Source organism: Pongo pygmaeus, chromosome 11 (genome assembly GCF_028885625.2).
Source record: "Pongo pygmaeus isolate AG05252 chromosome 11, NHGRI_mPonPyg2-v2.0_pri, whole genome shotgun sequence".
In the NCBI taxonomy this organism is placed as follows: Eukaryota; Metazoa; Chordata; class Mammalia; order Primates; family Hominidae; genus Pongo; species Pongo pygmaeus.
In genome coordinates this window covers 49,898,319-49,925,175 of record NC_072384.2, presented here as the reverse complement: position 1 = coordinate 49,925,175, position 26,857 = coordinate 49,898,319, and the positions used below count along the sequence as shown (strand labels likewise).

General features: G+C 35.9%; 1 protein-coding gene and 1 long non-coding RNA gene across 5 annotated transcripts in view; one reads left to right on the top strand and one right to left on the bottom strand.

The window, feature by feature from the left end:
* RND3 (Rho family GTPase 3) overlaps nucleotides 1-26,857 on the top strand; it is a 123,794-nt gene that overhangs the window by 70,383 nt on the left and 26,554 nt on the right. The window lies entirely within an intron of this gene.
* Nucleotides 433-25,410, bottom strand: LOC134737684 (uncharacterized). Its single transcript, XR_010122810.1, has 3 exons — nucleotides 25,200-25,410; nucleotides 12,282-12,393; nucleotides 433-645 (listed from the first exon to the last, which is right to left on the bottom strand). It is a non-coding gene; the product is annotated as an uncharacterized LOC134737684 (long non-coding RNA).

Here is a 26,857-nt window from a genome sequence, read left to right as displayed (position 1 = left end):
AAATATGTCTATATGCAAATCTCTGTGCCTTTTTAAAAGGCACTGCCAGAAGCCCGCTCATTCCTAACTGTGCAGGGCTGCTTTAGAGTGCTGATTCTTCCCTCAAAGCTAACACGTACCTTGGGATGAAATTTTGTGTGTGTGTGCATGAGCTGTGCCTTACAGTTTGGGTTTCTAAATATGTTTTTGTTTGCCTGGTTGGTTAGTTGGTTGTCATGAGTTTACTAATATCTCTATAGAATGTATGTGAAAGAGTCCAATATTGGCATTACTAAATTCAGATTCTAGACGAGTACTTAGGCATTACAAAACTGGAAAATATGAGAAAAGGATGCATTGTCCAGGCTCCATAAATATACTCTGTCATTTTATTTTAAACACTCCTAAAAGGATTTTTTTTTTTTTGCAGTTAAGACCTTTTGCTCACAACAATTTCTCCAATAAGTTTTTATTTTACAAAAAAGCAAGGGTTAAAAGAGGTGAACAAATGCCAAAATTTGGGGAAGGGGGTTGCTGTGTTTCCTCTTTTGTTGTTTGAAGAATTTGGGGTTGGTTTTATTGTTCTTTTCTCTTTTCAAAATCCAGTTAATATAAACGCTTTTCTAATTGCAGAATCAGGCTTTGATGTCATTTAATGAGACATTCCTGAGGAGGTACAAAGTAAAAATAACATGAATAGTTACGCTGCAATCATTAAATCATCATTCCACCATGATAAAACCTAATATATGGGGAAATGAAAGTCATTTGTTCTGTAGGCAATGAGAGAAATTAAAATCCTCTAAAGTAACAAAAAAACAAGAAACTCCCACATGTACAATTGTAATATTTGTGAATCTAAATACATGATCATTCATTTCTTAAAAAAAATTTTGATGAAAAAGCAATTTTCCAGATAGAAATATATACATTAAGAAAGAACTTCTTTTCTGAGAAAATTTCAGGTTTGAACATGTAATACCAATACTGATGAATTTCTTTTACTTAGTCACATATTTGCCCCTTCCTGAGAAGAAACAAACTGTATAAACTGTTGGTTTTCAAAACAGTCTACCTTAATTGGAATAGAAGCTAAACAGACAAAGATAAAAAAGATATCAATTGAAATAGTATGGCCTTTGCTAAAACCTAGGTCACTATGGCCACCACAAATATAAACTCAAAAGATCCTGGATCATGCATGAATGAATGCCAAATGCTGCTTCTCCACCGAGGAGACATTCGAAAGGGCAACAACAGCTTGCAAAGTACACCATGTGCCTGTGTAATCCTAGTAATGTGTTAAAATATTATTTATAAAAACTTACTAAAAGGTTTTTTAAAAAAGCCAATTTCTTCCATACCAAAAATGAAAAAAAAAAAATCCTAAAAGAAACACAGGAATCTCATTTTTTCTAATTAAACTGACTGAACCTATAAATAATTTTAATTTCTGCAAATGGCTAAGAAGAACTGAAACGTTACGAGAGCGGGAGAATCACTGGCATGCCAGATGCAAGCAAGGCTGTTTGCATATCTTGTGGCTTGGCCATCTTCTATTCAAAAGCTATTCAGAATTGTTTTAACTTCACTAAAAATCCAACAGGAGTTTATTATAACCTCTGCAGTAGGAACCCACTCAGCTAAAACTTGTAAAATCTAATTTTTATGACGTTACTGAAATGTTAAGACTTTACATTTTGGTAGCCATGGCAAAAAAACACTCTAGAAAGATGATTCTACCGTGTTAGCCCCATGAATCATAATGAACCTTTAGCTGGCTTCTCTGATGAGCCTTAACATGTACTCCATAATATAATCTTGTAAATGGGCAACTTCTAAATATTGACACAACCATTAATGATAATGCTTATAGGGTAAAAGAAAATTTTTGAAGCACTGAATTCAGTAACCTGGGTGATGGTCCAATTTTGCTCACTACTTCATATCTTTTATGTAGATTATTCCTATAAACATCTTCCCTAAATTCCACATCAGTTTGTAAAGTCAATGGATTAAATTATTCAAATGTAGCCATTTAATGGTCAGTAACAATGCCTAGAAACCTATTTATTCAGCTGTAATATTAGAAGGCTGAATTGACTGCTCTTGAAAATCCTTTCCAGATTTACAATTCTTATTCTAACAGTAAAAGAAATACAGAAAAGTTCCAAACAAAGTTTGACGGGAAGCTAATATTTGTAATGTCACACGGAGATATTAGCTCAACAATTTCCATTAATAGGAGTCATATGGTGAAATCCCCCAGAGCTATTTAGAAACAAATCTCTGCTTGCTTAGAACTACAGGTAGAGCCAATTTACTTAGACTTTTTTTTTTATTAGAAAATTCAGGGCATTCAAAGGTTATGCCCTGCCTTTATTGGGATGGAGTAATAGATACTTGGAGACTAAATTTGTGTTTTGCAGATAAATATTGATAAAAGACTGACCTGAGTAAGGAATGAGTGGAGAAGAATGGCAGATGCTATAAAGGTCATAGTAACAGAACTGGGCTGAGGACTGGGATGTTACAAGTATTTCAAGACCCCATGCCTCCAGCTTTGTTCTTTTGGCTTAGGATTGACTTGGCGATGTGGGCTCTTTTTTGGTTCCATATGAACTTTAAAGTAGTTTTTCCAATTCTGTGAAGAAAGTCATTGGTAGCTTGATGGGGATGGCATTGAATCTGTAAATTACCTTGGGAAGGATGGCCATTTTCATGATATTGATTCTTCCTACCCATGAGCATGGAATGTTCTTCCATTTGTTTGTATCCTCTTTTATTTCCTTGAGCAGTGGTTTGTAGTTCTCCTTGAAGAGGTCTTTGACATCCCTTGTAAGTTGGATTCCTAGGTATTTTATTCTCTTTGAAGCAATTGTGAATGGGAGTTCACTCATGATTTGGCTCTCTGTTTGTCTGTTATTGATGTATAAGAATGCTTGTGATTTTTGCACATTGATTTTGTATCCTGAGACTTTGCTGAAGTTGCTTATCAGCTTAAGGAGATTTTGGGCTGAGACAATGGGGTTTTCTAGATATACTATCATGTCATCTGCAAACAGGGACAATTTGACTTGCTCTTTTCCTAATTGACTACCTGACTTCAAACTATACTACAAGGCTACAGTAACCAAAACAGCATGGTACTGTTACCAAAACAGAGATATAGATCAATGGAACAGAACAGAGCCGTCAGAAATAATGCCACATATCTACAAGTATCTGATCTTTGACAAACCTGACAAAAACAAGAAATGGGGAAAGGATTCCATATTTAATAAATGGTGCTGGGAAAACTGGCTAGCCATATGTAGAAAGCTGAAACTGGATCCCTTCCTTACACCTTATACAAAAATCAATTCAAGATGGATTAAAGACTTAAATGTTAGACCTAAAACCATAAAAACCCTAGAAGAAAACCTAGGCATTACCATTCAGGACATAGGCATGGGCAAGGACTTCATGTCTAAAACACCAAAAGCAATGGCAACAAAAGCCAAAATTGACAAATGGGATCTAATTAAACTCGAACTTCTGCACAGCAAAAGAAACTACCATCAGAGTGAACAGGCAACCTACAAAATGGGAGAAAATTTTCGCAACCTACTCATCTGACAAAGGGCTAATATCCAGAATCTACAATGAACTCCAACAAATTTACAAGAAAAAAACAAACAACCCCATCAAAAAGTGGGCGAAGGACATGAACAGACACTTCTCAAAAGAAGACATTTATGCAGCCAAAAAACACATGAAAAAATGCTCACCATCACTGGCCATCAGAGAAATGCAAATCAAAACCACAATGAGATACCATCTCACACCAGTTAGAATGGCAATGATTAAAAAGTCAGGAAACAACAGGTGCTGGAGAGGATGTGGAGAAATAGGAACACTTTTACACTGTTGGTGGGACTGTAAACTAGTTCAACCCTTGTGGAAGTCAGTGTGGCGATTCCTCAGGGATCTAGAACTAGAAATTCCATTCGACCCAGCCATCCCATTACTGGGTATATACCCAAAGGACTATAAATCATGCTGCTATAAAGACACATGCACACGTATGTTTATTGCGGCATTATTCACAATAGCAAAGACTTGGAACCAACCCAAATGTCCAACAATGATAGACTGGATTAAGAAAATGTGGCACATATACACCATGGAATACTATGCAACCATAAAAAATGATGAGTTCACGTCCTTTGTAGGGACATGGATGAAATTGGAAATCATCATTCTCAGTAAACTATCGCAAGAACAAAAAACCAAACACCGCATATTCTCACTCATAGGTGGGAATTGAACAATGAGAACACATGGACACAGGAAGGGGAACATCACACTCTGGGGACTGTTGTGGGGTGGGGGGAGGGGGGAGGGATAGCATTGGGAGATATACCTAATGCTAGATGACGAGTTGGTGGGTGCAGCGCACCAGCATGGCACATGTATACATGTGTAATTTACCTGCACATTGCGCACATGTACCATAAAACCTAAAGTATAATAATAATAATAATAATAATAATAAAAGAAAAAAAAAAAAAAAGACTCCATGGCTTCTTGTTGATAGTAAGCTAGCCTACCAATTTTACTGAATAACTTAAACAGTGAAAGAGGTACTGAGATACTATAAGCAGTGTGTTCACCATTTTATTTTAAGTTGTCTGTGGGATAGATGATGCAAGACTAGGCAAATGCCAAAGTCAAAAAAAGGAGAAGCCGATCAAAGGAAGTTATTAAAGATTTAAAAGAAACATTCTAACATGTTTTCCTTCTTTAAAAGTCAGTGTGTTTGGATGAAGAGGCTGTGTAGGGAATTGGGAAGAAGTGTTATTTTTCATAATCACATGAATTTATAAATTAGTCTTGAAAATTGAATATAATTATTTCTAGAAAGTTGCTAGGTGTTTCATATTTCTGTAAATATGAAAAAATTTCAGATTATTGAAAAATCAGAGTAGAAATGTTAGAATGAATGCTTTAAGAAAACAGAAGAGGTTGAGTGTGGTGGCTCATGCCTGTAATCCCAACACTTTGGGAGGCCAAGGTGGGCGGATCATGAGGTCAAGAGATCCAGACCATCCTGGCCAACATGGTGAAACCCCTCTCTACTAAAAATACAAAAAATTAGCTGGGTGTGGTGCTGCGCGCCTGTAGTCCCAGCTACTCAGGAGGCTGAGGCAGAAAAATGGAAGGGAGGCGAGCTTGCAGTGAGCCGAGATTGTGCCACTGCACTCCAGCCTGGGCAACAAGAGGAAGAATCCGTCTCAAAAAAGAGAAAACAAAAAAAAAAAAAGAAAAGAAAAGAAAAGAAAACAAAGGAATTATCTTTCTCACATTCCTAACACTCATCCTTCAATTGCTTCTTAAAAATGTATAGTTTAATGGCAATGAGATACATAGATTTGAAAGAATTTATTAAAATTTTTGAGAATACAATTTTTTAAAAGAAAAGTCTATGAAGGAGGTGTGAATTATATTAAATTCATACAATACAGGTATATACTAAGAATGCAACAGTCAAGTCAAATCGATGTGTATAAAAGTTAAGAATTCATAGAAATAAAAATTATTTTTTCTCTGTGAGTTCTTCCCTGATAATCCATAGGTAGTTTAAGGTGTTCTTTCTGTCTTGTTCCCAATGTACATTATGTTATAAACTTACTGGAGTAGAATTGTTTCTTTATAGGTCTATCTGCTTCTTGTACAGGATGCTGTTTGCAATCAGGATTGTCTTTTTGCCTTAGTGTCTTCTGTGATTACTGGACAGAGTGAGCATTCAGTACGAATTTGCTCAGTAGCTTGGTATTGCTTTGATTTATTTTTAATGTAAAGAGAAAGGTCACACAAATAAATAATCTTACCCAAGTGTTTAAAGCCCTGGAGGGTAATATTGGAATACTTATAAATTAAAAACCTAACACAAACAATAGCCTGGGAAAAAATACCTGCATCATATATAATAAAACGAATATCCCAAAGAGACAAATAACTACACAATAACAAGAAAAAGACTAATCGCTAAATAGAAAAGTCATAATAATGGAGAGATACAAATAAAATACATAAATGACTAATAAACATATGAAAAGAAGAGGGAATTATTAGAGAAAGTCAAATTAAAACAACAGTGAACTAGCATGTTTGCCCATTTCATCAAGTAAAATTTTAAAAGATCGATGAGATCAGTGGTTGGTAAAGATACAGGGAAATAGCTACTCATACATTGTTAGTGGGCATGTAAAATGTTACAAACCATTTCAGGGGTTGAGGTTTTCCATTCTGTCTATTAAAACTGAAAACACATATATCCTTTGAACCAGCAATTTGACATCTTGGAATTAATGTTAGAAAAATACTTGCACGAAAAAGCATGTGCCTGAATGCTTCCGGTAGCATTTTTGTTGTTGTATTAGTGAAAAATTGGAGGCAAGCTAAATATCCATTAATAAGATGCAGCTGTAATAAATTGTGGCCTATCTGCAGAATTCCGTACAGTCACAAAAAAGAATAAGTTGACTATGTGTTCATAGACAAGAAAGTGTATCTATGACATAATGTATGAAAAAGAAAGTTGTAGATGAGTATCTATAGTATGCTCTAATTTTTTTTAGTAGAATACATAATCACAAAAACTATGCATGCTAGTATCTGGAAAGGTGCATAATGTCAATGGCTATTGACTCCTGTAGCAGAGACAAGAGACAACCAGAGACTTTCATTTTACTTTTACAAATTTTTGCAATGACTTTAGTTGCCACTTGATAATCATTTAAAACACAATGTTTTAAGGATGTGAAATGCAGAGCTAGGACTCTGTATGCCTGGAGTAAAATTTGTAACATTAAATATGATGTTTTTATCTTAAGTGTTTTTAATGAATATAATACTTGCACGTACTTTAGAAAATCAAGCCATACAGGAGGACTTTATACGTCAGTTTGGATGTTTTTGGCTATAAGGAACAAAAGACTTGATCAACAGAGAAAAAAAATAGGCAATTATGATCTCAGTTTACAGTATGCCAAAGGGAGGGCAGGGCTGGTTGATTTAGCAGCTCACAGATGTCAGGAAGCCTGAGTTCTTTCCAATTCTCTGTTTTATTATTCTCAGTGTGAATCTCACCCTTAAATCGCTACAGTGGCTCTCGGTGACCTATCTGGATATGGCAACACCATCAGGAAGAGGATAGAGCTTATCTCCCTATAGTTCTCTCTCAGTAGCGAGGGGCACCTTTCTCAAAAACACCCCCTTCCATACCCCAGAACTCTTCCTTTTGCATTCCACTGGGCAAACCAGCATCCCAATCAAAAGAAGTAGGATTATTCTTAGAGTTTTAGGTAGAACTGGCCTCCCTTGAGCTCCATGAATAAAAACAAAATCAGGGTTCTCTTAGGAGTGAAGAAGGGGTGGATAGATGCTGGATAGTCAACCAACAATGTCCACTACTGTGCATTATAAAAAGGAGCAGCCCCTTTTTTGCTTCATCACTTCCTTCTCTAATCTCTCATGAAGGAATAACTTTTAACTCCTGTATTCCTTAGATAGTTAACCCTGTATTTCTAAGCAATATGCTTATACTGTTATAACTTGATTTATTAAGTTTAGGGTTTATTTTAGGGTTTATCTGTAGAATTTAAAAAGAATTTAGTATATTTACATTCTCCACCACCACTGTTGATCTTCTCCCAAGTGTAATTACATCATTTTTTTTGCTTCCTCTAAACACTACCTTTGCAACTCTAAGAAAAATTATATTTACATTTTTTATTTCTTATTCAACCAAAGACAGTAAGTATCTTATGACTCCACACTTTCTCAGCTGAGGCATTACTCATTTCCACCATCTCCTACAGCTTTTTTCCCTGGCTACAAACCTTCCAATTTCTATCATTTATAATTTCATTCTTACATTGACATGCCCATAATATCCTATAAGCACAGGGAAATTTATATTCTATAAGCCTAGTTAAGTTTTCTGTGCTGTGACTCTAGGTTTTTTCTAAAGTTTGAAAATCAGTAATAGTTATTTATATTAGCACAATTGTAAATTTTTCATTGGAATTTCCTTTTGTGTAAGCTTTTCTATTGATACTTTTGCTTGTTTTGTTCTTGAACCATTTGCTTTTATCATATTTTCAATTGTTATCAGACTCTATCTTTATCATTTATTCTCTGTAGTTTCATTTCTGCCCTTGTCGGAGTGATCCTATAAGAGTTGTTTCCTCCTTCCCTCTGTCCTGGTTGCTCTGTGGGCCTGCTGAGCAGCTGTCCTTCTTTGACTTCCTTCAACTGTTTTCTTGCTTTGGATAGATTATTTACTTGAGTTCCCACCTCTTTTTCTTTGTCCATTCCCTCCTTTTGCCGAAGAATATCCTCAAAAACTCCTAGGAAAGGCCAGGTGCAGTGGCTCACGGCTGAAATCCCACCACTTTGGGAGGCCGAGGTGGGTGGATTGTGAGGTCAGGAGATCAAGACCATCCTGGCCAACATGGTGAAACCCTGTCTCAACTAAAAATACAAAAATTAGCCGGGTGTGGCAGTGCGCACCTGTAGTCCCAGCTACGCAGGAGGCTGAGGCAGGAGAATTGCTTCAACCCGCGAGGCGGAGGCTGCAGTGAGCCGAGATCTCACCACTGCACCCGAGCCACTGCACTCTGTCACTCTGGGTGACAGAGCGAGACTCCATCTCAAAAAACAAACAAACAACAACAACAACAACAAAAACTCCTAGGAAAGTTTGCTTGGAAGGTTGTCTCTCTTCAGAGTTTTATTCTGATACCATGTTTGATAGTTTGGCTGGTTTGTATATCACATTTCCAGCTTGGAAGGTATTGTTTTGTTGGCTTATCATATCCAGAGTGATCTGTCTATCTATGTATCTATCTATGTATCTATCTATCATCTATCTATCTATCTAGATATGTGTACATGTATATATATGTATGTACAATTGACCCTTGAACAACATGATTTTGAATTGCATGAGTCCACTTATATGTGGATTTTCTTCTGCCTTTGCCATCTCTCAGACAACAAGACCAAAATCTCCTCTTCCTCCTCCTCCTCAGCCTACTCTGTATGAAGATAACAAGGATGAAGATCTTTATGGTGATCCACCTCCACTTAATGAATAGTGAATATTTGAATCATATTTTCCTTATGATATTCTTAATATTTTCTTTTCTATAGCTTACTTTATTGTAAGAATACAGTATACAATACATATAATATACACAATATGTGTTAATCAACTGTTTATAAGTAAGGCTTCTGGTCAACAGTAGGTTATGAGTAGTTAAGTTTTTGGGGAGTGAAAAGTTATATGCAGATTTTTGACTGCATGCAGGTCAGTGCTCCTAAGCCTCATGTTGTTTCAGAGTCAACTGTGTGTGTGTGTTTGCGTGTATGTATATATATATATATTATACTTAAATTTACATATATTTTCTCTGGAAGCTTTTAGAGACTTGTTTTTAATCTTAAGTGTTCTGAAATTTCCAGCAGATGCTCCTACATATGTGGTTTTCACTGATGTTATTAGATGTTGTTGAGTTCCTTCAATACGAATGTCTATATCCTTCTCTACAAGAAATGTGTTTGTTTTGATAATATATCTTCTCATCTGATTTTATTATTCTTTCTTTCTGAAACTCGTTATTTGCATAATATATTTGCTGGATTGGTTATCTTTTTTTAATCTTTTCACATATCTTCTTTCTTTTCCATATATAGTCAGTCATTTGACTGTTTTCTAAAAGATTTTATCTACTTAAATACTTCTTTTATAAATTTTGCTTTGTTTTTTCTTTTCCTTTCAGCAATAATTTTTAAATTCCAGAAGCTCTTTCTTTTTCTCTGCCCATTTTCATATCCTTGTGTTTTTTGATGGACATAATATCATCTTCTTAAATATGTCTAAGAATACTATTTAGAGATTTTTGTTTTATCCTCTTCTGTTTCCTGGATTCTTTTATTTTCTCTGAGGTTAATATTTTTATTTATTTCTTTCCCTTTCATGCTATAGGATTTCCACAAAAACTTTCTTTCTTTGTTATATTAGTAATATATATTATTATATTAATGAATAATATTATTATTATATCAATGAACAAGGCAACATAAAATTTCACTCTGGGTGATAGTATAGAAGCAGGGATCTTCTTTATAATCTCCATAACCAACAGCCTTCTCTCTAGGAAGAACTAACAAGGAATGAGCTATCATGCTTTGGTGTCCCTAAATGGCAGAGTACAGAGAGTTTTGATGTGGATTGTCAACTCCCACACCATCTACCCTAATTTCCCCCAGATAGTTACTTCAGCTTCTTTAGAGAAAAGTCCTTTGGTTGCTGTGGTTGCAGTGGCAGTGGTAGTGGCAGTGGGTAGATACCTTGATGCCAGGCATTTTGTTACTGGAGATCAACTGGATTATACACAGAATTTAAATTTTCTTTTGTCATTTCCACAGCTTTTTCTTTACCTTTAGTAGTGTCTTCCATTTCTGAGGCCTAATCCTTTTCAGAGTTCTTAAGTGAGGATAAACTCCAGCCAGGGTCATGGATCTCTCCACGTGAACTCATGGCTGTGTTGTCCACTGGCCAACTGCATCACCCACCACCAGTCCTTCATTTCCTGTTGGTCTTCAGAAATCTGTTACAAGTTCTTGTCTGTTGATATCTACCCCTATCTTTTTTGTTTTTTTTTACTGTTTGGGGTTTTATCTTCTTTATTCTCTACTACTATTTTAGTGAGGTTTCATGGGGCGAGGGAGAGTGATAGAAGAGAGATAAACACATGTACTTGATCTACCATTTGGAACCAAAAATCACAGATAAGCTTCTAAAGACAAATTTTCACCTCCAGTTTAGCATTATAGTTACAGAAATCTTTACCTTTTACAAGCACCTTTTCATGCAACATTTTCTTTAATCTTCACAACCTCATGAGATAGACAAAATTATCTCTAATTTACAAATAACAAAAATCAGATGCAGTAAGATTGGCTTCCTTAAGGTTAAAACATTAATTAGAACTCAAAGTATTGTAATTTTATGATTTTGGTACCATCGCCAACAACATAACTATGTTAAGAGGTCATCACTTTAGAGATGTGCCTCAGTTGCTGACATTGCTTAGGATGAATGATAGTATCATATAAAGAGCCCTTGGCTGGAAGAGTCAGGAGGCTTAAAATCTACTCTCATTCCTCTGAACTAATTAACCACAACTTCACAGGCTTTTATTTCCTCGTCTGTAAAGTAAGAGGGTCAAATGCAATAATATTTTCAAATTTCTTTTCAGCATTCATGTTTTATGTTTCTATAAACCTGGAGAATGTGATCCTCAATTATATTATTTGAGGCTTGATAAACCTCAGTGTAGAAGTGTGTCCTGAGCATGTTGCTTTGAATTTAAGCAGACAGTGCTCTGCCCTTAGTGGGATAGGCTTCATCAAGAGTTTTCCCAGGGCATCAAATTAAGTCTAATGATATTTAATAGTTAGGACTCTTGCCTAATTGGGACAGTCATGCTCACTTAATTGAGATGCCTCTAGGTAATTGTGTGGTATATCTACAGAACTTGAGGTGACTGGAGACTAGTCATGTTTTGGACTTAAATAATTCTTAGTGCCAATTCAGCAGAGCAAACGCAGAGTGAACTCTTCTTTAGAAAAATAATCTCTTCTAGATAAAAATAATCAATTTTCCTAGGAAGAAGATGACTCTTCAGTTGTCTGGTAAAAATCAATTGGTAAATGCCACTCTTGCTTCCAGAGAGGAGGCTAATCATTGATAGGCTGGTCTAATATGTTGAGCACTCATCATAGGTTTGTATCACAGCAGGCGTAGTGGTATGGTGTTTTCTTAGAGAATCTTATAATCCACATTAAAAGACAAACCCATATAGAGAAAAGAGGCAGTTGCTGACTCTGAGATGTAAGAAAAAGGAAGACTTCAAACATGTGCATACATATATGCACACTTATTAGACAAATCAAAGGAAAGCACAGGGTCATAGATTCTTCTTTACAATCTCCATAACCTCAACAGGAGGTGCAGAATTTAACACATGGCTGTTTCTTCCATCAGTCTTCTTTCTTCAAGACTGAATGAGGTCTCTGGTTTCTTAAACAGGTGCTATATTGAGGTTTGTTGCCATGGACTATGAAAATCTTCATGTTTTCAATATAGTCCATTCTATCCTCTACTCGCCCTATATGACAATATTTTCCTTATAAGTAGCATTTAGGAAAGTTTTATAATTCAGAACTTTATAATTTTATCTACCCACCTACTTGGGATGCTGAAGTGGGAGGATTGCTTGAGCCCAGAAATTTGAGGCTGCAGTGGGCTATAGTGGTGCCATTGTACTCCAGACTGGGTAACAGAGTGAGACCCTGTCTCTGAAAAATAATAATCACCATAAAATAAAATAAAAATTAAATAATTTTTAAAAGATCTAAAATAAAGCACATTAATTTTTTTTAAAAAACACATAGACCTATAAACACATAGACCTATAAACTATGTTTGATGCCCTTCTGGGGACACCTTTGGCTTTATCTAAGTTGATATCATATAAGAGTGAACATGTCTAGAAGAATCACAATATTTCCTGAGTAGTTGAACACTGCACACATACAATTTGTTCTTAATCCAAATAATCTCAAACCACATGTCCCATGTAATCACTGTAGTTGTCAACAGCAGACTCACACTGGTTTATTTTTTTCCACAGGGGTGGAGCTTTTTAGATAATTGATTTAACAAACTTAAAGGTGTAAGTTTAATTATTGCTTTTCAGCAGTTTATATGACATTTGGGCTCGGTAACACCACTGAGATTTTTTTTCCACCCAAGGCTGGAATGTTCCGTGCCCTTGCTCTAACCCCATCTGAACCAGGCACTTATCTACACTATTATTAGCAAAAGTATTTTACAACTCACTGTGAAAGCAGAGAGTTGCCTTTCTCCACTATCTCACTGAGGCACTCAGGCTGGGGTAAGAGACCAGCAGTGGTTAAGCAAATTAATACGCTAACATCAGGTGGATTTCAGCATCCCAAAGGACAAGCATTTATTTAGCATCCCTCTTTCCCTTCCCTTTGGTTCCACCTCACCCCTATGTCTGACTTGTACTGAGTAGTAAATTGGCAGTTTTCACTACAATGGTTTGGGATATAATAAAATATTCACTAGTTTTACAATATTTGTGATTTTATTTTCAATTTTAATTATGTTGCTCTTGTTATAAACATCCTTAGTTTATGAGACAATGAATATGTTTCATATTTGTTTAAAATACTTTAAATGCCATTGAAAGGTTGTCTGCAATTTGGGAAGCAGAGTCATTGTGTCATTTTTCTATTTAATGCTGTGTTCCTGATAGGTACTGAATAAGTGACAATCATTGTTGATTACTTAACTGCTATCAATGTATTTCATAAAATAACCTATACAATATCTTATCAATATTCTAGTCCATCTGATGAACATTAAACCTGCCAACAATAATGTCATATTTATTACATAATTCTTTTGAATAAGGTCATCTTATGACCTTTTTAATTCCTAAGAATCTCTATTTACTTTGAAATTCAGATTTATTGGATCAATGTATAAGGTCAAAGTTTTGCTACCACTTCACAGGCATAAAAATCTGCTCAGCTATAGACTCAGGTTACATTGGCATGCATCCTGCAGCAGAGTTTTAAATTTAATTCTAAACTTTAAAAAAACCTGGATAGAAGCAAGAGAGATTGCTGGATGGAGTACTGACGAAAGCAAGGTGAAGTTGAGAGTCAGAAGGCTGGTCAAGGTTGCATAAGTGCCTTAGTTGCTAATTTGCCTGTGGCTTTCTTTACACCTCGGTTTTATAATTTTTATAGTGAAGGTACAGAACTCAATCTCTCTGACTTTATATCATGTTGATGTTTCTTGCACCTCATGTAGTTCTTATAAAGGCACTCTAAGGCTATGGTGATTTTCTGAACCCAAAAGCTAGTAATGTCACAAAGGTTGTTTTCTAATCTATGAAATATCTGAATGTATTTTGTAAATATAAAAGTCTGTCAAAGCTGGGCAAAGACACAAAAGTATTTTATCTTTAAAAACACTACCAAAATTTAAAAATCAAGTCACATTTAGTTACACATTTAAGTAATTTTGTATCTCAAAAAAAAAAAAAAAAGATTTCAGCAGTTGAGACAGTGCCAATAAATCTCCATATTTATTTTCTGTTATAGACTGAACTGTGCCCTCCTCTATCCCAAGTTCATATGTTGAGGCTCTAACCCCTAATGTGACCATATTTAGAGATAATGTCCTTAGGAAGTAATTAAGGTTAAATGAGGTTACTAGGGTGGGGCCCTAATCCAATAAAACTGGTGGGCTTCTAAGAAGAGGAAGAGAGAGAGAAATATCTCCTTGCACATGCACAGAGGACAGGCCATGTGAAGACACGTTAACAAGGTGGCCAACTACAAGCAAGGAAGATAGACCTTACCAAAAACTGAACCTTGCCAGATCTCAGTTTTTGATTTTCCAACCTCTAGAACTGTGAGAAGATTAATTTCTGTTGCTTAAACCATGCAGTCTGTGGTATTTTAGTATGGCAGTCTGAGCTAAGACATTCTCCATATTTATTAAAAGTATCAGAAGTAAATAAAATATTATGCTGTGGAAGTTCATGGGAGTCCTCAAAATAGATCTGGTGCTATTCTGTCTGAAATATTTGACTGTCTGGAAATAGTACCATCTTAAAAAATTCACTCTATTAGGTTGTAGGAGGGAAGATCTTACTCTGGTGTAGTTCTAATTATCATAAGGCATTGTGGAATTAATATTCAGATAATGTTTATCACATGTGTAGTTTTAAACTGAACAATGGCAATATTCATCTATTTACAACCATTAAAGATGATCTCTTAAGATTCATTTTGTCCAAAATAGAGAGGGGTATAGGTATCCCCTGCAGGGTGGAAGAATACTGTGGACATCCTACAGGGCTGCCATGTGGTCACTCCAAGCTTTCCTGAATTTGCCAGGGTGTTCTGCCCTCTCTCACAGTGAGTAAGCATAGGGACAAGCAAAGATATTAGGTAAGTCAGAGATGAATGTTACTTCTCTTGTTACAGAATCAAAAGAATGTAATTGAACCATTGTCCACAAGCACAAAGAAGAGAAAGGTTAAGTGACTCGCCCACAGTGCTCATTCACAGGAAGAGTCAAAATCTGAAACCAGCTCTCCATCAAATATTCACTCCATTGTTCAAGCTTTTATCCAGTCAACTACACATAATTCCTCTCTCTATATGGAGATATGACTGGGCCGAAAACATGAATGCTGCAGATTCTATGACACAGCAAAATACTTTAGAATATATTAAAATGGGTGCACATTTCCTCAATGGAAAAAAAACTAAAATATTAGATATTTTTAAAAACACTTATGCCACCCAAAACAACCAGATGTTATAGAGTGAATGTTTTTCGTTCTTTATAAATTTGGTAACATATGGACCCTACATATAGTCAAGAAAACAAACATTTTTTTCCCTTCATTGATTCTCATTTTGTTATTATCTCTAACAGAGGTGCATTCTTGGAAGAAAAATAATGCTTCTGTTGTGTGACCTTTGTCAGAATTATCTGTAAACACTCTAATAGAAAAGAATCAACCTCGAAATGAACTAAAACACAGTTATTTTTCTTGGTTGAAAGTATTTGTCTAAAAAAGAACTTCAGGCGGGGCTCGGTGGCTCACGCCTGTAATCCCAGCACTTTGGGAGGCCGAGGCGGTGGATCATGAGGTCAGGAGTTTGAGACAAGCCTGGCCAACATAGTGAAACCCCGTCTCTACTAAAAATACAAAAAAATTAGCCAGGCGTGGTGGCATGCACCTGTAGTCCCAGCTACTCTGGAGGCTGAGGCAGGAGAACCACTTGAACCCGGGAGGCAGAGGTTGCAGTGAGCCGAGATCGCACCACTGCACTCCAGCCTGGGTGACAGAGCGAGACTCCTTCTCAAAAAAACAAAAATAAAAGAACTTAAATTTACTTTTAATTATCAAAGATGCTATATTGTTTTACTAATAGTAGGGACTCTTTCTGGGAAAAAGTAAATAACAAAAAGAAATCTTTAATTTCTAAGATCATTGAAGTTGTTCCAGTTTATATATCTTTTAAATTATGTAATACAGATTTTAATGTTACTTGAATTTGCTTTTCATTTTAAAACTGTCATGTAAGCAAAAGTCACTACAAGTAATTTAGCTTTAATGAGTTTTTTATGTAGTTTGTGGCATGAGGATCTTATTTCTCCCATAAACTAATAATAAGTTATTATTTTGAATCATTAGCAATCTGACAATTTAAAATTTTGCTACAGTATTTATCAAAAATTCCATTTGCCATTGACAAGCAATATGATACTCTCTAATAAATCTTGTGACCACATTTTAGTCAGCCAAGATGAGTGCTTAAGTAAATTGTCCCACCTAACACCACAGCTCTGTAGTTTACAATAAAAGATAGAAGCAGTAATATCACAATAAAGGCTTAGCAGGAAATCAGCCCACTCTAGGAATGGCATTAAATAGTACTAAGACCAAGAACATTCAATTGGCCTCACGTTTTGTTTATCTTTCTTGGAATGATCTTGCAAGAAAAATAGAAACAAGCAAAAAATACGAGCACATAAAAATATCTAGTATGAAATTTTAGGGATTTTGAACAAATATTTTGTTTACTTCTCTTATCTGTAAGTTTTACCATCTTAGATAGGTGAAACTATATCCTAATTTTTAAAAGAATCAAACCTCTGGGGACCAGATATTATACGCTACCATATTAATTTTAGTAATAATTCCTATTTGGAATAGTTCTTTCATGTCTTTCTTAAATTCTGCCTCTTGCACATTTTTGTGCATTTCCTCTTGTTTAGTCCTCAGTGGAAATAAAGTTCTTTGTTCAAGAAGATAAAGAATGTCTAGTCACTATCTTTTAAATTAGAATATTTCATAGGCTTGATAATTGATATAGTTTGGTTGTGTCCCCATCCAAATCTCATCTTGAATTGTAGTTCCGATAATCCCCATGTGCCATGACAGGGATTCAGTTGAAAGCAATTTAATTATGGGAGTGGTTATCTACACTCCATGCTGTTCTCGTGATAGTTCTCATGAGATCTGTTGGTATTATAAGGGGCTCTTCCTCCTTTGCTTGGCACTTCTCTTTCCTGCTGCCATGTGAAGAAGGATGTGTTTGCTTCCCCTTCCGCCATGATTGTAAGTTTCCTGAGGCGTCCCTAGCCTTGTGGAATTGTGAGTCAATTAAACATCTTTCCTTTATAAATTACCCAGCCTCGGGTACTTCATAATAGCGGCGTGAGAACAGACTAATACAATGATAGATATTGTATCTGTACTGTCATTTTCTTTCTAAAATAAATAATCTTACTACCCTGCATATTTTCTCATCTCCTTTAATTTCAGAATTACTAATTCACATTGAGAACTGGAAGGAGCAATAGACAAGAGATTAAGAGTCAAGGCTGTAGTCACAATTCTGCCATATATTAACTATGTGGCTTCCAATAACTTGCTTCAACCTTTCTGAGTCTTAATATCAGTTAAATGTGAAGTTTTGACAGTTATCTGTAATTATTCTTGTGCATCTAAAATCAAAGTTCTAATTCTTCTCTGAAATTTATGTAGTTCCCCCACATTAACCAGGGAATCCAGAACTGGACACAGTATGCTGGTGCTAAGTATATAAGTAATGTCATTATTCTGACGTGTTTTACTACTGTGTCTGAATTGTAGTCTCAAAATAGTGTTTTCAAATTATTGGACTCCTGCAGTGAAATAATCATTTTATTATCCATGTTGACTTCAAGATGTTTTGTTTCTGCTAATCTTGCTCATCTTTATGAGCTTTGAAATGTTTAACTTTGTTTTTTAATGTATCAGCTGAAGATATACGTATTGACATGCCTTTTGTTTACTAATGATTATTCCTCCAACATATCATTATGTATATGATCTGCACAACAATTGGCTAACCTTTCCGTCTAACAATACATCATTTACTCCCTTAATTATTATTCCCACAAATCACCAAAGAAAATATTTAGCATTGTCAGGGGTGGTGCTGGCCCTGGAAAAGAACCACCAGTGTTGACACTGATCCTCTGATAAGTCCTCTCTTTAAAATGACCATGAATTGTGTGATCCACCCTAGAACCTATGTGCCCAACTGACTTATTTTCCACTTCCCAGTTTATTTGCTTCTATTTAGTGCAATATGTTCCATTGATCTCCTTTCCTTGAGAGATAGAAAGCAGCTCAAGCTGAGAGTATGACACCTAGGAATCTATTTAGACAATATATGACAAAAGAAAACTTCACGTGGAAGGGGGAAAAAAGGCAATAAAAACTATAGCCAGCTGAACTCTGTCAATCTACATTAAATACAAAGAGCTCAAAAACTCCATTTACAAACAGAGATTATCAGAATGGGTAACAACACAAGACAACTATATGCTATCAGTAAGAAATCCACTTTAATTATAAAGACACAAACAATATAAAAGTAAAAAAAAAATCATGTAAATACTTATCACAAGAAAGCCATTGTGACTACATTTATATCAGAGAAAGTAGTCTTCACACAAGAGTCAATGTCCAAGATAAAGAGAAATGTTTTATGATAATAAAAGGTTGAATTTATTCAAAAAAATTTAAATGTGTAAATTTAAATTTACATCTGATAACAGAGCCTCAAAGTACATAAAACAAATTGACAAAACTAAAGGGAGAAATAGACAAATTCACAATCATTATTGGAGACTTCAACACCTCATTTTTAGCAAACGATAAAACAAGTAAATTTTTTAAAGCTAATAGCATTATATTATATTTGAACAGCACCATCAACATGTGATCTAATGGACTTTTATCTAGTCTGTTATCCAAGAGATGCAGAATATACTTCCTTTTCAAGCATACATGTCATATTAACAGCCGGGCACAGTGGCTCACACCTGTAATCCCAGCACTTTGGGAGGCCAAGGCAGGTGGATCACAAGGTCAGGAGATCAAGACCATCCTGGCTAACATGGTGAAACCCTGTCTCTACTAAAAACACACACAAAAAAATTAGCTGGGTGTGGTGGTGGGCGCCTGTAGTCCCAGCTACTCGGGAGGCTAAGGCAGGAGAATGGTGGGAACCCAGGAGGCGGAGCTTGCAGTGAGCCGAGATCCCGCCACTGCACTCCAGCCTGGGCAACTGAGCAAGACTCCCTCTCAAAAAAAAAAAAAAAAAATTAACAAAAAAGACAATATTAAAAGCTTTCAATAAATTTTAAAGTATGGAAACCACAGAATATTTTTTCTGACCCCCAACAGAATTAAAGTAAAAATCAGTAATAAAAAGATATCAATAAATTTCCAAATATTTGGAAACTAAGCAACATATTTCTAAATAATCCATTGGTCAAAGAGGAAATCACAAAAGAAATTAGAAAATATTTTGAGCTAAGCAATAAAAAATACAACAAGTTGGAATTTGTAAGATGCAGCTAAAACAGCACTTAAAAGGAAATTCATAGCTTTTCATGCTTATATTAGAAAACAGTTATTTCTAAAATCAATTATCTCTTCCACCTTAAAAATCTGTAAAAAGAAATGCAAATCATTTTAAGTAATTGAAAGGAAGTAAAGATAAGAACAGAAAGAATTAATCTCAAATAATGCAAAAATCAACAAATTAAGTTTTTTCAAAAAGATAATAAAATTAATAAACCTCTAGCAAGGTTTAGAAAAAATAAAGAAATCACAAAATATCAATGTCAAGAATAAAAGAGGAACTATCACTACAGATCCTGCAGACATTAGAAGGATAATAAAAATATATATTATGAACAGCACTATGTCAACAATGTTGACAATATAGATGAAAAGGACAGATGCCTTGAAAAATATAATTTCCGGCCAGGTGCAGTGGCTCACACTTGTAATCCCAGCACTTTGGGAGGCCGAGGCAGGTGGATCACGAAGTCAGGAGTTCAAGACCAGCCTGGCCAACATAGTGAAACCCCGTCTCTACTAAAAATACAAAAATTAGCCAAGTGTGGCAGCACATGCCTGTAATCCCAGCTACTCGGGAGGCTGAAGCAGGAGAATCACTTGACCTGGGAGGCGAAGGTAGCAGTGAGCCGAGATCACACCACTGTACTCCAGCCTGGGAGACAGAGCAAGACTCTGTCTCAAAAAAAGAAAAAAAAAAGAAAAATGTAATTTCCAAAGTGATGAAAGAAGGAATATACAATCTGTATAATAGTGTACCTATTTTAAAAATTGAACTTGTAATTTATAACCTTCTCACAAAAAAAAAAGAAACAAAACAAAAAAAACCATCCTGGGCCAGGTGCCTTTGGGAGTGAATTCTACCAAACATTTAAGAACAAAGAAACAAAAGTCAACCTTACACAAACTTTTCTGGAAAGTAGACGGTGGGCAGGGGTCGCGGGTGGTGGTGATGGGCAGTGCACACATCTCAATTAGTTTTATGAGGCCATATAACCCTAATACCAAAATCTGAAAAGGGATTCTTTTGTAAATTCTTACAAAAGAATTTACAAGGCAATATTTCCCATTAACATACAAAGAAAAAATCCCTAACAAAATATTAGTAACTTAAATTCCTGCAATATATAAAAAGGACAATACATCATGACCAAATAGTGCTTATCTTAATACAATATTGGGCTGGGTATGGTGGCTCATGCCGGTAATCCCAGCACTTTGAGAAGCCGAGGTGGGTGGACCACCTAAGGGAAGGAGTTCAAGACCAGCCTGGCCAACATGGTAAAACCTCGTCTCTACTAAAAATAGAAAAATTAGCTGGGCGTGGTGGTGCATGCCTGCAATCCCAGCTACTCGGGAGGCTGAGGCAGGAGAATCACTTGAACCCAGGAGGCAGAGGTTGCAGTGAGCTGAGATCATGCTACTGCACTCCAGCCTGGAGCAAGACTGTGTCAAAAAAAAAAAAAATACAATATTGGTTTACATTCAAACATCAATCAATGTAAATCATCTATGTTGTCAAAATTGTTGGTATAGACCTGCTCATATTTTTTTATTCTCCTTCTAATGTCTGTAGGATCTGTGTGGTAGTTCCTCTTTTATTCTTGACTTTGATATTTTGTGATTTGTTTTTTCTTAATCTTGCTAGAGGTTTATTAACTTTTTTTGGGGGGGAGGGGACAGAGTCTTGCTCTGTCGCCCAGGCTGGAGTGCAGTGGCGTGATCTTGGCTCACTGCAAGCTCTGCCTCCCAGGTTCACGCCATTCTCCTGACTGAGCCTCCCGAGTAGCTGGGACTACAGGCACCCACCACCACGCCCGGCTAATTTTTGTGTGTGTGTTTTTAGTAGAGACAGGGTTTCACCATGTTAGCCAGGGTGGTCTTGATCTCCTGACCTCATGATCTGCCTGCCTCGGCCTCCCAAAGTGCTGGGATTACAGGCGTGAGCCACCGCACCCAGCCAATTTCATTAACTTTTTGAGAAAACTTTTTAATTTGTTGATTTTTGTATGTAAATCAAAAAGGAAAAAATCCCATGTTCATTTCAATAGATATGGAAAGAGCATTTAACAAAATTAAACAAACTCTCAGCGAACTTGGGATAGAGGATAGTTTCCTCAATATGATAAAAGGAATTTATGAAAAATCTCCAGCTAACATTATACTTAATAGTGAAATACTAAACATTTTCCACTAAGACAAATAAAAAGTATGTTTATTTCACTAATTTGATTCAACATTGTACTTGCCTTAATCATTGCAATAGACATAAAAGTTAGAAAAGAGGAATTAAAGTTGTTTTCATTTTTGACATGATTGTATATGAAGAAAATCCTAAGGAATCTACCCCCACAAGAAAAGCCAAAAAACCCCATAATATCTACTAGATCTACTAGATAAGAAGTGATGACATGATTTGATCAAAGTTTGGGAATTCAAGACAAATATACAAATATCAATTCTATTTCTATGTGCTATCAATCAACAATTGGAAATTAAAATACAATAGCACAAAACATAACATACTTTAGGGGTACATTTAACAATATATGTGAAAGATGTGTACATTGGAAACTACACAATATTGCTGAGAATATGGAAAGGCATAAAAATGATACAATGGACTTTGGGGACTCAGGGGAAAGGGTGGGAGGCAGGTGAGGGATAAAAGACTACAAATTGGGTTCAGTGTATATTGCTCAGGTGATGGGTGCACCAAAATATCAGGAGTGACCACTAAAGAACTTACTCATGTAACCAAACACACCTGTTCCTCAAAAACCTATGGAAATAAAAAAAAATTTTTTTAAAGAGAACAAGGAAATCATTAAAGTACTAGGCTAGCTATTAATGATGATAATAACAATAATGATATTTTATGTGTCTATAGTGTCTTTTTATATGAGCATCTCAGAGGACTTTACTGATAAATACTTTGATTTTACCCAAATAAACATGCTTTTTCAATTAAAAATAAATAAATAAATGGAGGAATATACCATATACATGGATTACAAGACTCGATATTGTTAATATCCCAACTGTCCTCAAATTAATCTATAGATTCAATGCAATTCCAATCACATGCCTAGCAGGAATATTTTTTAAAACTAAAATTTAAACGGAAATGTAAAAGGCCTAGAATCAGTAAAACACTCTTGCAAAAGAATAACAAAGTGGGAGTACTTACTCTACATAATTTCAAGACTTAGTATAATGCTATAGCAATCAAGAGAATGTGGTATTCAAAGAAGGCTAGATAATAGATTGATGGTACAATATACAAAGCCCAGAAACAGTCCCATCCATTTATGGTCAAGATTTTTTTTTTTTTTTACAAACTGTCAATAAAATTTATTAGTAAAATGATTTTTTTTTCGACAAAAGAGGGTGGATAAAGTGGATATCCATATCAAGAAAAAGTGAGAGATATGACTAACTTATTATATTATACACAGAAATTAAGCAGAGAAGTATTACAGACATAATGTAAAAGTTAAATCTATAAAATAAACAACTGGGGACTATCTTTGTGAACTTATGATCTGGCAACAATTTATAGACAAAATGCAAAGAGTACTGACTATAAAGGGAAAAGTGGATAAACAGGACTTATCAAAATTCAAGACATTGGCCAGACGTGGTGGCTCATGCCTGTAATCCCAGCACTTTGGGAAGCTGAGGCAGGCGGATCCTCTGAGGTCAGGAGTTTGAGACCAGCTTGGCCAACACGGTGAAACCCTGACTCTACTAAAAATACAAAAATTAGCCTGGCGTGGTGACATGCACCTGTAATCCCAGCCACCCAGGAGGCTGAGGCAGGAGAATCGCTGGAACCTGGAAGGCAGAAGGCTGCAGTGAGCCAAGATTGTGCCACTGTACTCCAGCCTGGGCAACAGAAAAAGACTTTGTCTCAAAAAAAAAAAAAAAAAAAATTCAAGACATTAATAAAAATAAAAAGTATAGCCACATACCAGGATAAAATATTCATGATAGACAATGAACACATGAAAATATATTAAATACATTAGGGAAATGCAAATTAAAACTACAAAAAAAACATATATCCATTAGAATTCCTAAAATTAAAACTACTCAGTGTCAGAGAGAAGGTAGAGCTGTGGATTACTCACATATTGCTGGTGGAAAGTAAAATAATATAACCACTTTGGAAAACTGACAATTTCTCTTAAAGTTAAACATACACATAACCTTTGACCTAGCAATTCTAATTTTAGGTATTTACACACAAAAGTAAAAAGATGTCCAAAAAGTTGTGTAAAGAAATTGTTACTCCACTTAATTTGTAATCATAAAAACTTGGAATTAATCCGAATGTCTTTCAACAGAAGCATAGATAAGCAAATTGTGGTATGTTCACACAATGAAATACTACTCAGCAAAAAAGGAACAAACTAAAAATACATGCAATCACATGAATGCATCTACCCAAGATATTTATATTATGTAATACATCCAGTTCAAGAATAGGCAAAATCGGACCAGGCGCAGTGGCTCACGCCTGTAATCCCAGGATTTTGGGAGGCTGAGGCGGGCGGATCATGAGGTCAGGAGATCGAGACCATCCTGGTTAACACGGTGAAACCCCGTCTCTACTAAAAAATACAAAAAAAAAATTAAGCCAGGCGTGGTGGCGAGCGCCTGTAGTCCCGGCTACTGGGAACGCTGAAGCAGGAGAATGGCGTGAACCCAGGAGGCGGAGCTTGCGGTGAGCCAAGATCGCACCACTGCACTCCAGCCTGGGAGACAGAGCGAGACTCCATCTCAAAAAAAAAAAAAAAAAAAAAAAAAGAGAAAAGAGAATAGGCAAAACTAATTTGTGGGGATAATAATTGTTGTTCCTGGAAGAAGACGGTTTGACTAGGAAGGGGCATGAGAAAACTTTCTGAGCAGTGCTTTGTGTCTTGCTTGGGATATTGATAACAGGATCATACACATTTGTCAAAATTCATTTGTTGGTACACTCAGGATCTGTACCTCAATGACATAAAGTATAAAAAGAAACTCTTCAAACCCCCAAATCTGGCATGTATGATATGTCATATTTATGCAGTTATATTTGTGTGTGCGCATATGAAGAAACCAGTTTGCTTGCCCACGTTAGAATCTACTCTTTTGAAATGGATTTGAATGAATTTTTTCAATGCCTTATAAATATCTAGATGAGACAGAAATCCAATGCCTTTTGACCAATGATCTCACCATGTCATATAGTTGAATACATAAGCCCAAATATAGAACTGCTTGCAGAAAATCTGGGCCTAGGAAAATGAAGCAGGTGCCCCAAATCTTGCATTTGGGAGCCTGCATGCTGTGGGCTTTGGGGAGGCAGGCAATAGAGGATACAATTATTTCAATTGAGCTAAAAAACAATCTAAGTAATAGCCCATGGCATATGAGAGCCATATAAGATCTCAGAGGTCTTCCAGGTCAGCCCACTAACTGTGCAGGTGGAGAACTTGACACCCAGAGAGGTTAAATATTTGCCCAGGAACACACAGCTTGTTAGTGGAAAGCTCAGGCTAAAATCCAAATATCCTTATTCCTAACACCACGTGAAGTCACTGTATCTGTATGCCCCTTACAGCTGTAATTACTCACCATTTTCAAAGCAGAAGTGAATGGATGGACCGTCAAGACATTCAGTCTAAACATTGTTGTTGTTGTTTTTTAATCTCTCCAACCACTTTATGGCTTCCTTTGATACATATTCCAACCCGATTTAGACCAGAAAGGAGAGAGTGAGTAACCAACTGCTTGCCCGAGCCCATAACCCTTTAGGGCTGGGTCATGACTAAGAAAGAATTTTATTGCAAGGAAATTGCATTTCAGTTTCTTACAGCAACTTCCCTACAGAGGTTTTAAAATCAGAGAGTGGAATGCAGTGCATCACTGAATGCAACTGGCATGCATCTATTCCATGACATGAGCACAAAAATTCATTTGCAATTACTGTACTCATTGTAATAAGGTTGACTTTTTCTTTTTCTGGAAGGAATTTAAGGATCATTTACATTTTCAAGATACAAGCAAAATTTTACTCTCCAAATTATAACCTCATTTTTTGCAGTCATTGTGTAATTTTAGAAAACATAGAGATCTTGCTTATATCCCAAATTTCCTTTGGAAGACTGAATTTGTAGTCTAATAATCTGCTTATATTTTAATGCAAACTAATTTTTTTTCTACAGTAGTGAAGGCCTTCAGGGCTATTGTGTATATGGGAACGGTGAACATCGGGGACCTGGAATTACTCAAATAATTTGCTCTCCAGAGGATTTCTGTTATTCTTGCACCCATGCCCTAGCCTATGACCCAGCCATTCTGGGCTGTTACAGAAAGAGACTTTTATGATTAGAATTGCAGTTTCCAGAGTTTATTTATTCACCGGGGAATGTTTGAGAGCCCTATGAAAAATTATATCCACATCAGTCAGTTTTGGAGGACTCAGGACTCAAGGTGTCTTATAGTCCATAGGCAACCTCAGGTAGGTGAGCTCCAGAAAACGGCAAAGTCTTCTGATTCTCTTTTTTCCAATGCTTTTTGACCTCACCTTCCATGTTAATTAAAATGGAAGGGTTTTCCAGGCCTTCCATGTTAATTTTCTGCAAGCAGGTGTTGTGAAGAAGGCACATAAACAGAGAGAGGCTTAGCAGGGAATAGCAGGGGAGAAGAAGGAGGACCAAGAAACGTAGGCTGGGAAGCATTCAACAAGACTGTTGAAAATGCAAACTGAAAAGTCTGGGGGGAAAATTAAAACATGAATTCATGTATTTCAGACTTTTCTGGAAAGCGCCATTCTTGGAAAGTTCCCTAGATATATTCATTGAGCAACAGCTAGTTAGCTTTTTTGGAAAATGCATCAAAGTTGAATGACTTCCATTGTAGTTTATAATAAATAAACCTCTTTTGGAATGCTAATATTTGCCTTTCTTGTTTTTTAGTAAAAAAAAGATGCTTGATTCTTGTTTTTAAATAAAAAGAATGCATTCACATTTCTTGGTTTTTAACTTTCCTCACCATGCCAAGATTTCTGATGTACCACAAAATCCAGTTTCATATGTCTGTCTTAATTCTACATGAACCACCTTATGTGCCCTGGTGCCAATGTGTTAAGAGCCATGAGTGACTTCATCTATTACTAGCTTAGACTTCTGTATGTGGGACTTGATGACATGGGGTACTCAGGAGAGCAGTCATTTGATTGATTCCATAGTGTAGCTGTGACAGTGTGGAAGCACTATGGGGCATTTTAGAGG